Source organism: Panulirus ornatus, chromosome 47 (genome assembly GCF_036320965.1).
Source record: "Panulirus ornatus isolate Po-2019 chromosome 47, ASM3632096v1, whole genome shotgun sequence".
NCBI lineage: Eukaryota > Metazoa > Arthropoda > Malacostraca > Decapoda > Palinuridae > Panulirus > Panulirus ornatus.
In genome coordinates, this window is record NC_092270.1 from 2,315,285 (window position 1) to 2,326,998 (window position 11,714).

The following is an 11,714-nucleotide window of genomic DNA, read 5'->3' on the forward strand; positions in this document are numbered from 1 at the left end:
GGCATCTACAAACTGTATAGAGTTACGCAAATGTCGGTGGGGAAAAGGTTGGGTTGCAACAGGTGGGTTGAAGCCCCCCCCCGGTGTATTCAGTGTATAGACACACCCTCATTACACGTATACTGACGGTGGAGGAACATACGATCAAGTTACACAGGTGGGCTGAGGGCCCCCCGTATTCATTACGTGTATACACAGAACGTTACTGGTTGCGTCAGCACCCATGTGTATGGACAGTGATATATGATCAGATTATCAGAGATTGGCTTAGAACCCCTTACCCGGTTCTCCATATTCAGTCTACATACACACACACACACATAAGGTGTGTCCATCAGGCTTGTGCTATCCTGTTTACTGTTGCTTCGTTCTTTTTCGCCTGGGCACAGAGCCATGTAGCTAATATGTTTATCTATTGTGTATTTAGCCTACTATTGGGGATCGAGTGCTACAAGGGATTGTAAACAGAACTCTGCATATGGGAGTTGCGGTGCTACTTGCGTTTAGGGCTACGATGTAAATAATTTCCTGGATACGATGGCTTTGACCTTTGGCTTGATTCTTGAAGGTCAGGTCGAGGTCAGGTCATCAGTCCAAGGGTCGTAACGTCGTGCCCAAGGGTCGTACCGTTGTGCTTAAGAAGTTCGAGGCTGAAGATATATAATTGCACTACGCGTGTTTAGTTGGAAAATCGAAAGTTTCCTGTGTAATCATTCTTCCTGAGTGGTTGACTTTAACAGCTTCATGTGTCGTGGTCCAAGCCATTCACAGCACAACTCAACAACACTGTACCTTCAGACATACCCATCTTTGCCTTACTAGACTCTAGACTGGCCTCTCGTTACACACGCTTCTCCTCATTGCCCACTGGACCTTAGCTTTCTTCTTCCATTCTGTGACTCACTTCAGTCCTCTCTGTCACGTCCACTCCTAGTAACTAGATAATCTGCTTCCTCCAGGTTATCCCAATTCAAACTTACCCTCAAACCAACTTTGTCTTGCCTCCAACCTGCACCTTACTAACCTTAGTTTTGTTATTCACATTTACTGGAACTTTCTCTTGTCACACTCTCCCACACTCTGTCACCAACTTCTGGAGTTCCCACCTCTGAAGTTGGCTAGTGGCCAAAGACGATGATAATGATGATGATAATAATAACGATAATCATAATAATAATAATGATAATAATAATAATAATGATAATAATAATAATAATATTAATAATAATAATGATAATAATGATGATGATGGCAGTAGTAACAGAAAGATGATAAGATACGATTAATCTGATTTTAGAAGAGCTACTTTGATATGATCATGTTGTCCAGTATCATATCAAACTCTTTATTTCATACAAACAATCGGTATTTACGTTCATTTACGAACTCGCACCATGTCTAGCGCGGTAAGTTTCCAGAAAATGGACAGGACGTTCACGTCTGGATACAATGTATGGTGAACATAACGTAAAACAGAAAAAAAAATGCAAAGCCCGATAATAGTGAATATACTCCGTGCATACCCGGGGCCAGCGTTCCACAAGGATCGAGATGTGTCGAATTTAGAACGTGACTTGTCATCATCCCTCGTTCACACACACACTCCGCTGCTGGCGTAGTGGCTGTGCCTCCAACGGAGGTCGAATTCTAACCATCGATCGTTCTGACCTAACAGTCAATGAAACTACTCTCACTGAAACTGTGAGGCAGGCAATGACTGTCCTCTCCTAAATATACGCCTCGTTGGTAACCGATAGACTGTCTCCTTACGTACTCGACAGAAGAGATATCGGGAGATGAAATCTCATGAACATTTGCGTGACTCGTGTCTCATCAGAAGGTGACAGTAACACTGACAAATCCGTAACACTGAAATCTCGTTCTCAATTGAAAGTTAGGTTAGGTTGTCTATCCTTGCCTTCGTATTCAGTGATGGGTTTCTGTACATTAATCCAACGTTTAACCAACATCTTCAGAGACCTGGGGACATTCGTAAGTTTATGCTGTTCGAATTCACAAACCGATGGTGTTAATGTAATGTAACACGAAGCTAAAATTTTCACAACACCCTCGATATATATATGAACAACACCACAACGTTATAAACCAGCACTAATATTAATAATGATAATAATAATAATAATAATAATAATAATAATAATAATAATAATAATAATAATAACAGTAATAATAATAATGATGATAATGATAATGATAATTTTTTTTTTATATACTTTGTATTTCATACTTGTATTATGATATTTCGATGATATCACCATCACGCTTTAAGGTTAATCGTCAAGTATTTTGTTTATCCTGTACACGTAAGAGAGACGTAGATCTGACATCGTACCTCGCGCCACCCGAGTGTCGTACAAACGACACCAGTCACCACTTAAGTGTTGGCTCTGCTGATGATAACCTGCCTTGCTCGCTCTCGATGTATCTGTTTTTATTCATGAAACGCTGACTTCCCTCCAGTGCCCAGTCAAAGAGGCACTTGTTTCCAGAGAAGGAGCGAAATATGAAAAGAAACAATAGATATGACGACGATAGATAAGAAATGAATGATAGATAAGATCGCAGTGGAACACAGGCAGACCAGGATTGGTTGGCCTCGTTCTGGTCTGAAGTGAACCCACGTAAGGTGGAACCACCCACGTGTAGAGCCAATCTCTCTCTCTCTCTCTCTCTCTCTCTCTCTCTCTCTCTCTCTCTCTCTCTCTCTCTCTCTCTCTCTCTCTCTCTCTCTCTCTCTCTCTCTCTCTCTCTCTCTCTCTCTCTTGAATAATTTCCACGAAGTCAGGGGAAGTATTTGGATGATGTAGGCAAAATTCAGGCTTTAGTGTACATATCTACATGTTGAATATATCTGCAGTCAACCTATCTGTTCATCCCAACTAGGAGATGGGCGATAAACAGGATATCTGGCTTAGGATATATATATACATACATACATACATACATATATATATATATATATATATATATATATATATATATATATATATATATATATATATATATATATATATATATATATATATATATATAGCGTAATTGATATAGTCTTGACTAGGGCGTTTGCATGCTCTGCCGTCTCAGATAACATAGAACATGTACAGCGCAGTGGTACTGGAACACATGATAATCTCTTTTTGTAAATGATCAAGAAAATGGGCACTGCCTTCTTAGATAAGCAATATCAGTAGTGTAACACTGATTGCCCTTTTTTATGAGACTCATAAAACTTGTCGTCTTATCTGCTGGTGGTTGTGGTGTTGGCCAGCCAGTGGCCAACACCAGGAGATGGTTGGCACGTACGACACTGACGTAGTCACGACACTGGCCTAAGCACCAAGTGTACTGTGTTGAATAACTGTACAGGGGTTGTGGTTGTTAATATGAATATTTTCATACTTATCATTCCTTACTTTTCATACTTTTACGTTTTCAGGATCTGATGATTTTATTTTATTTTTTTTTTTCAGTATAGTCGGTGCATTAGCCTCCATGCATTATAGGGTCGTAACAATGGATCTATATTAGAAAAAAAAGTTCACATCAATACACTGAATTCTTTTATGTAACTCAAGACTTTCATAATGAACTAATTACTTACCAGCAGATGAGGGGTTCCCTGGAGAATGTAGGGACTTCTTGTGATCTTGAGCAAAAGGTTTTTGATCGACTCGTCGGAGTTTTAATACTCTAGAAAATAAAAAAAAGATTTGGCACAGAATTTGCGTCAGACGAGGACAGAATATAACTTTTCGTCACGAATTTTTCCGATATTGTTTATAGAAGCTGTTGTGGTGAATGTGGTGAGGGCAGTCACGGTGCGTGGTGAGGGCTGTCAGGATGTGCGGTGTGTGTGGTGAGGGCAGACAGGGTGCTTGGTGAGGGCGGTCAGGGTGTGTGTGGCGAGGCAGTCAGGGTATGTGGTCAAGGGTGTGTGGTGAGGGTGTCAGGGTGCGGGCCCCACGTGGCCACCACCACAACGCACCTTCCCTCCCACTCAAAGTTCGTAGGGCGTCACACACTCGTCATAGGAAACCTTCACATGCCGGCCCTGACGTCCAGTGTGGAGTGCTTCGGGAGACGCAGGTGGAAGGGTGGAGGTGCGGCAGCGTGTGTGAGAGAGGGTTGAAGGTGCGACAGTGTGTGTGAGAGAGGGGTGGAGGCGTGGCAGTGTGAGGGTGGAAGCGCGGCAGCCTAGGGCCCCACGGAGCACCACGTCAGAGCAACAGGTCAGCTGCTGCACTACTGAGCTCTCGTCTCCCGCAAGGCCAGGCCTCGCTCAGGCCTCCCGTTCTCGGGGAGGGGGGGGCGCAAAGCTCGGTCTTCCTGGGAGCGATGGAAGGAGTCGGGAGGACCAAGCGTGTTGAGCGCCTCTTGATAGATGGTGGTCGAACGACCAAGGATGATCTTGCATGCCTTATTCTGTGCCTTTTTTTGTTAGCCACTTTTGTGTGGTGGATGGGGGAGGAACAGCGGGTTGAGTGGGGAGGCATGGGTGAGTTTCAGAGGCGAACTTGTGTAGATGTTCTTAAGTTCAGTTGTAGGGAAGGCCAAATGTCTCGAGTCGACCAAGACGTGTGGGGACGATACTACAGCATTTGATGATGGTACTGACGTGTTACTTCCAGCTTGGTTTATCGTCCAGAGTGACACCAAGAACCTTGGTCGTAGTCTTACAGTCTGGAGGAGTCTAGGGCCCTGTGAGACAGTAAAGGGAAGTGGGGGATTACGGTCTTCGTTTACTTAATGAAGTTGTTAGGGGTAGTCGAAGATTTGGAGGCCGTTAAAGGCGTTCTGGAGGTCGATGTGGAGTGGTGGGGCATTGTTAGGGAAGATTACACGTGTACCTTCTGTACGAAGAAAGGAGCAAGTGCTACAGCACGCGGTTAATGATGGAGGGCAATGTGGCTAGGGTGGGCAGCCAGTGCCGAACCATCCAACATTACCCACTGGGACTCTCCACAAGAGACGGTGACTTAGTTCCACGTCGTCAGCACAGTGTGCGGCCAAGCCTCGGTAATTGTCAGCTTCAGGGTGTTGCCGCAGTAATCATGAGCGACAGCATCTAATTCACACGCAGTCTTCTCTGTTCCTGTCGCTGCAGCAGCGGTCGTCGACCACCGGGTCAAACGGGAAGGAGACGCTGCACTAGAAACCTTCTCCGATGGTTGTCAACCTATACGTGATCAACGGGTTTTACTGGTCGTTCATGATTATCATATCACTCTACCGTTGGAGTAGGGGATTTTAATTCTAACTTACTGAATAGTCTTTAAGAGAAGTGAGTAGCACTTGAGACAGAGAGAGGGAGGGGAGAGGGGATTCTCAGAAGTTCCCTGGGCTATATATGCAGTGAGAGCGTGTGTGGCTCATAGTATTATCTTGATCACCCACAGACCATGTTCAAGACTTGCGATTAGTGGTTATAACTTGACTTGGACGGCCTCAATGGCCCTGCCAGTCGATAGACCCAAAGCCCAAATAACCAAACCGGTAACCAACCACCCAACCAACAATCTATCTAACCATCCAACCAACCAAACTTTCAATCAACCATCCAGCCAGTCAACCAACCAACCAACCAACCAACCAACCAACCAACCAACCGACCATCCAACCATCAAAGCGACCAAGTCAAAGGCCAAGCTCTCACAACCGAAGCATGAAGCCTGGGTTGATGATGGTGTGGTTGATGATACACCTCATTTGGTGTTCTCATCCACACCATGATCCTGGGTAAATGGCCTCCATCACAGCCTCGCTTGCTTCCAAATTGGGTCTTGAGTCCTGCGGTGCCCTCACGCGCCCCGGTCGCCTTGCAAATCCAATTTCTTCCCAAGTTGCCGATAAGAAAAGAGGCTCCAGGATGGGAGATGTTTATTCCCAAGACATTTTAGAAATGTTTATTTTTGTATATGTTTATATCTCTGCCAGAGGGTGATAACTGCCCCAGGAATGGATGGATGTCATAACAAGAGAGAGAGAGAGAGAGAGAGAGAGAGAGAGAGAGAGAGAGAGAGAGAGAGTCATATGAGTTGCCATATAGACTTTCATTTTGTTCCTTTCGGGGTGGGAGGTAAATTTGCAGAAGTGGTTGGTTCGTCTTGCCATTTACTGTCGCGGAAGATGTCGCTCTCCATCTCGACACGTATATATTCTTATCTAACGAGCCCGTTAAGACCCAGGTTGCTGGTGGTGGTGGTGAAGACTGAGGCAGAAGGTGATGGAGAAAGCATAAGGTAATGATGGGGAAGCTACAGACTCGTGGGAGTATAGGAGCAGTGTGCTTCCCTCCGCCACGCCCGCTTCATCACACGAACGTAACAAAACGAATAAAGAAATCACAATTGAAAACGGGATAAAGTTGCTCATCATTATTTTATAATGACGTGGGTGGGGCTGAGAGCGTTTCTTGTACGCAACACTGGCTGGAGTCAGTATTAACAAGACGTCAGTGTAACACTGCATGACAGTGTGAACGTATCGTCGTGCTGCAGGAAGGTCGTACCGTCATGCTGCAGGGATTAAGAACTGGGTTATCACCGGCGTGGGCTCTGGTCGAGGTGCAGCGCTTGGTCGACCAGACGCCCACTTTGCCCAGGGGAGGTAAGGCTGAGGGACTGCTGGTAGACGACCCTCCTCCTGAGGGGGCAGTGGTCGGTAGGAGTTCTTGGGTCTTACTTAGTTGGGGCGGGTGCCCTAATTAGCTGGGTCTGCGGCGTAGAAGGCGCTTAACTGCTCCACATCTGTCACTTTCCTGGGCCGCGTTCAGATCTGACGACGGACGCGATGATGGAAGAGAAACTGTGCGTTGGTGTGTGCAGACACGTGTGCGTATGATGATACACTCATACACCCCAGCTAGTATCACACTGTACACACTGTATTCATAACGTACATACATACATGCACTCATCCCGATACACCTATCCATGTGTATAGATTTATACGTACACACACACACACACACACACACACACACACACACACACACACACACACACACACACACACACACACACAAATATCCAATATTTACGTAGTAAACCGTCGAAAAACTAGTATTTCGTTTTCATACCATGAAAGGCTTAAGATTTACTCCCAGGTGTCATGTACTAGAAGGAGCAGTAAAAAAAAATATCTGAGGCTGGACTCCAGATAGCTGGGAGAAATGCCATGTGTCGGTGAAGTGAGGTGGAGGACACGTTACGTGAGGGACGAGAGTGCCTTTCCTCATTATCTGGACGGAGGTTATCTCGTCTACTTTCACAGAAGACAGAGCACCAGTCAGTCAGTATGTACGACGGAGTCTTCCCATAAGGCAAGATTAACGCGTAGTTAAGGAAGAGAGAGAGAGAGAGAGAGAGAGAGAGAGAGAGAGAGAGAGAGAGAGAGAGAGAGAGAGAGAGAGAGAGAGAGAGTGTATGTGTGTGGTAGGATATGAGCAGCAGCTGTAGACACCTTACATAAGTGTGGTTGTAAAACTCTTGACTTACAACAGTAGTACCCGATCGATCGGCTCCCCACACGTCGGTGGTGGGAGACCCCCATGACTGGGCGGTACACCCCCTTCAAATCTTCCTCCCTTTCCCTTGTTAGTGGGAAGGACAGCACCAGACACCAGCCCCATGTACTGCAGCCTTCTAAATTCGGAGCCCAGTGAGCTTGGATGAGACGAGAACCCATGCAAGAGCAAGTCGGAGATGTATTACAGTGGGAAGACCCGTAGCTCCCTTGTGGGGCGGACGAAGGGGCTTTGTTCTACCGCCTCTACCAGCAGGAGATGAAAACCTGGGAGCGACTGTGGCCAGGGTGTACTGGTCTCATGATGTAGTTGGATGTCGGTTTTAAACACTACGTTTTGTTATTCCTAGTTTTTCACTACACCCTTAAGTAGTGTTCTTCCTTTCCCTCTCTACACCCTTAAGTAATTCTCTCCCTCTTGATACCCTCAAGTAGTATTCCTCTTTTCCTTATGTACTCCCTCAAGCTGTATTCTTCTCCCTTAAGTGACAGTAAATAAAAGACCAGAATTAGTTGACGCCTCACCACATTGGTTACCCCTTATCTCGCGACGTAGAGATATGCTCGATGTGTCGTGCAGGGGAAGGCTAGCAAGTACAGACCTGATGTTAGAAAGAAAGAAAAAAGGGACAATGGATGACATGGTCTTCCCTTGAAACTCTTCAGTGGCCTGGACGGTATCGAGATGGGAGAGTTCTTTGTCGTCGGGAGGAACTGATCAACCAGCCTGAAGACACAGCAGAAAAGTAATCAGGAAGAGTAGTGGAAGAAACACTTCCACAGTGGCATGCTCGATGAATGAAGAAGTTAATCGAAGGATTGATTAAGGCCAGAGACTTATCATGAGGCTTAAGATGTCGTGTGCTATGCCATGACCTAAGGTTGATCCCTCCCTCTCATCAACCAACCTCTCTAGCTTTCAGAAAGCGTTGTTCCGCACACATCAACTCTGACTTACCCAGAGCACTAGTAGTTCCCAGGAGCAAAATGAGTCTTAAAAGTTTCCGGAAATTCTTTTTTTATATTCTTGCGCTTTGAGGCTTCGAACTCCAGTGAAGAAGTACCTTTGATCGTCCAGGAAAGTGCTCTTAAAGACAGCGTCCTTCGAGGGGGTCACTATTCACCCCCTGCCTTCATAACTCGTCTCCACTTTCTTTAATCCTCATCCACTTCGCTCCACTCCATTCCACTCTTCAGTTCCATCTTCCTGGGTTCGTGTGGCGCTACGTGTCTCGTACATCCTGTGTGGTGTCTTGCACCTCACTGATCTCTCACCTCTGCCTTGCCCCACTCCGTGGCCTCTCACTTCTGCCTTGCCTCTCTCTCCCTCGCCTCTCACCTTGGCTTCGCGTTCACCGCCACCCTGACATTTTCGTCCCCCCCTTCCCCGTCCCACACTTTCCCCACCTCCGCCTCGCACATGCTTCACTTCTCACTCTTGCTTCACCTCTCACTCACGCCTCACCTCATACTTGTATGTAAGATTTCTGAACTGTAGAAAATGTTTTAAAAAAAATCCATCAAAGACAATATGACTTTTCAATCATGGAAAATGTAAGACTTTTTCAATCACTGAAAATATTACTTTTTTTTCTTAATCAAAATGGGTCTCGCATTTCTCTCCTCACTGTCTCGCTCGAGGAAAAGGATCTTGTAATGGAAAACCTACGGGCGGGGGTAGTCTCAATCAGTTGGTAACAGGCCGTCCTTAACATTGACAATTTTATCTTTTTATCTGATAAGCGATGAATTTTATGACGGACGTGTGAAAATAAAGGACTTTCTGTAATGCGACGCTGCGGTGCATGATTGGCGCCAGCCGCTCCCCACCCGTTCTTTTGACGTGATCACACTATGCCTGATCTCTATCATTGGTTGCCTGATTATATGACGTCATTTCTGTGAATGTTTGTCATTGGCTGAGATTGAATGTAACTTCAGTTAACCTAACCTTGGCAAAGAAACGGATTAAATTCCCAGTTAGCACAGGGCAGGACCTGAGCTCCGGTCGCCACCTGAAATTCAAATCCCCAGCAAACATTAGCGAGTGCATGGACAATGCGGTACTCTAATTTGCAACGGAAATTAAATGAAATTGGTGTTTCCATTTGCAAATTGGGAACGAATGCATTCTGGTACCCAGTCTGCTCAATAACCAAGCCGATCAGTATGGTAATAACATGTTATTCTCATGTTAATGACCGATTCCAGATATTTTCGTCTGATACAACTGCCGTCCGGAGCTCTCTATATAAACATCACAGTGATAGACGACTTTTTCACAAGCGGTAATGGCCAAGCAAAATTGGATGTTTGTCCCCTTGTATAAAAACTTTGGCAGCAGTGTCAAAGTGGAACATATGTATGGTGAGTGCTGGGTTTAAGTAAATGTACCCGTCAGGCATGCAGCTGTATGGACAGTATTTTGTGAGGTTAGGTCAAATCATTAGCCATGGTCCAGTGCAATGTACAGTGTACTAATATCGGTCAGAATCCATCAAGAAATCAGTTCATAACGCTTGCACTGTTGCCAAAACCCATATCAAACGTGAAGTGAAGCTGATGAAACACTCACTTTGTGTGGGTAAAATTCAACGGGAGTTTGGTGAGTCGCTGGTGAGAAACTGCAAGTGTGAGATACTCCGTACACAGGGTGGACGAGCAAGGAAATCATGTCAGTCTCACCAAATTCACTCAGTGTTCGACTTCAGCATAGCTGATGATCGGATGTTGGGGTTGGGGTAGTTCCCGAGAATGTATAGTTTGACTAACTTTCAGTGTGACTTTCGGGTGGAAGAGACCAGTCTTTTCAAACCAGATGATTAAAATTCAACACGACCCAGCGAACCTGGTGATCGGTAATCAGAGTTTTGGTTTACTCACGGATGGGGATCTCCGCAGGAGTTATTTCTGTTAAAGTTCGATGGAAGTCCAGCTGGATTTGTCAGGGGGCCTGATTAGAAATTAAAGTTGGAAATATATATGTGTGTGTGTGATTACCTGTCTCTACAGTGTGAGGAGGGGTCTCTTCTTCTTAACTTTCTTTACTTACGCATTTCCCTAAATGTGCTGTGTGGACGTGGAAGGAGTTTATACAGTGTGTGCTTCTGTGCGTGTCTATGCCAACTTGTGATCCTTCTCTCCGTGTCATGCGTGTAAGTGTGCGTATATCCATCCGTTCATATATGTTTTTGTGTTGGTATGTCGTTTTGTACCCGCTTAAGTTTGTGACCTTACCAGCGTGCGGTTGTTTGTGTTCCTTGATATAACGGTAAACAATATATAATTGAAGTAAGTCTGCGGGTTCTGTCAGCCATGTTTACATAACCAGCGCAGCTGCAACTGGGTTGCCCCTCTCTCTAAGGCTGTCACTTAAGTGATAACTAAATATCATAAGGCCAACCAGATTCATCTGGTTATAAAACGTTTGATCACTAAATATAACTTCGAAACATCCTTTTGTGCTATTGTGCGACTGGTCTGTAAGGTTTGTTTGATCATTGAATAGCTTTACTGACTGTTGTAATATAACGATTAAAAATATTGCACCGTAACTTTTATATGAGAAAGTTTAGTGCTTTGACTATGATAATGAAGTCTTTAGGACCTTAACTTGTGTACAGTTGCATCACTGATAGTAACCGGATATAACAAAGAGCGAAATTCAGTCATTTACAAACGTGATAAAAGTCTGATGTCTAATTACACAGATTCAGGTATAACAGCTAAAAGCATAATGTAATGACAAGGAGCGTCCTGGCTGAGCCCGGGACTATATTTTCAACTTATTTCCCTTTTCTTAACTTTGTTTCATCAACAGCACCAGCCAGATATCACCCCCCCTCCCCTTCCAACACCTTCCATTGGCATACGTCACTTTCCTTTCAGGTTATGAAAAGAATATTCTCTTACTTCAGTTCAACCACACTACAGGACAATCTGTAGTACAGGACTGGGACTAAATGGTACGATAATTTTCTTGCTTTTTGATCGTGGATTTTCTCGTAAAGTTACGAATTTGTCTTCTCACACCCAGCTTGAGGGCGATATGATGAAAAAGAATACAGATTGTATGTAAAGGCCCAGGAACTGGACCGCCAATTGAATTACATGACAACGTACATCTCCACAAGATAATAAAGAGCTAGAATTTGGGACACAATAATTCT

General features: G+C 44.8%; 1 protein-coding gene across 1 annotated transcript in view; it reads right to left on the minus strand.

Annotated features, from left to right (window-relative positions):
• Positions 1 to 4,250, minus strand: part of LOC139763428 (serine/threonine-protein phosphatase with EF-hands pef-1-like) — an 82,048-nt gene extending 77,798 nt beyond the window's left edge. Inside the window, exon 1 of the mRNA XM_071689463.1 lies at positions 3,623 to 4,250. The gene's annotated coding sequence lies outside the window, so the exon portion shown is untranslated. The remainder of the gene's footprint in view (positions 1 to 3,622) is intronic.
• Between the last annotated feature and the right edge of the window lie 7,464 nt (positions 4,251 to 11,714).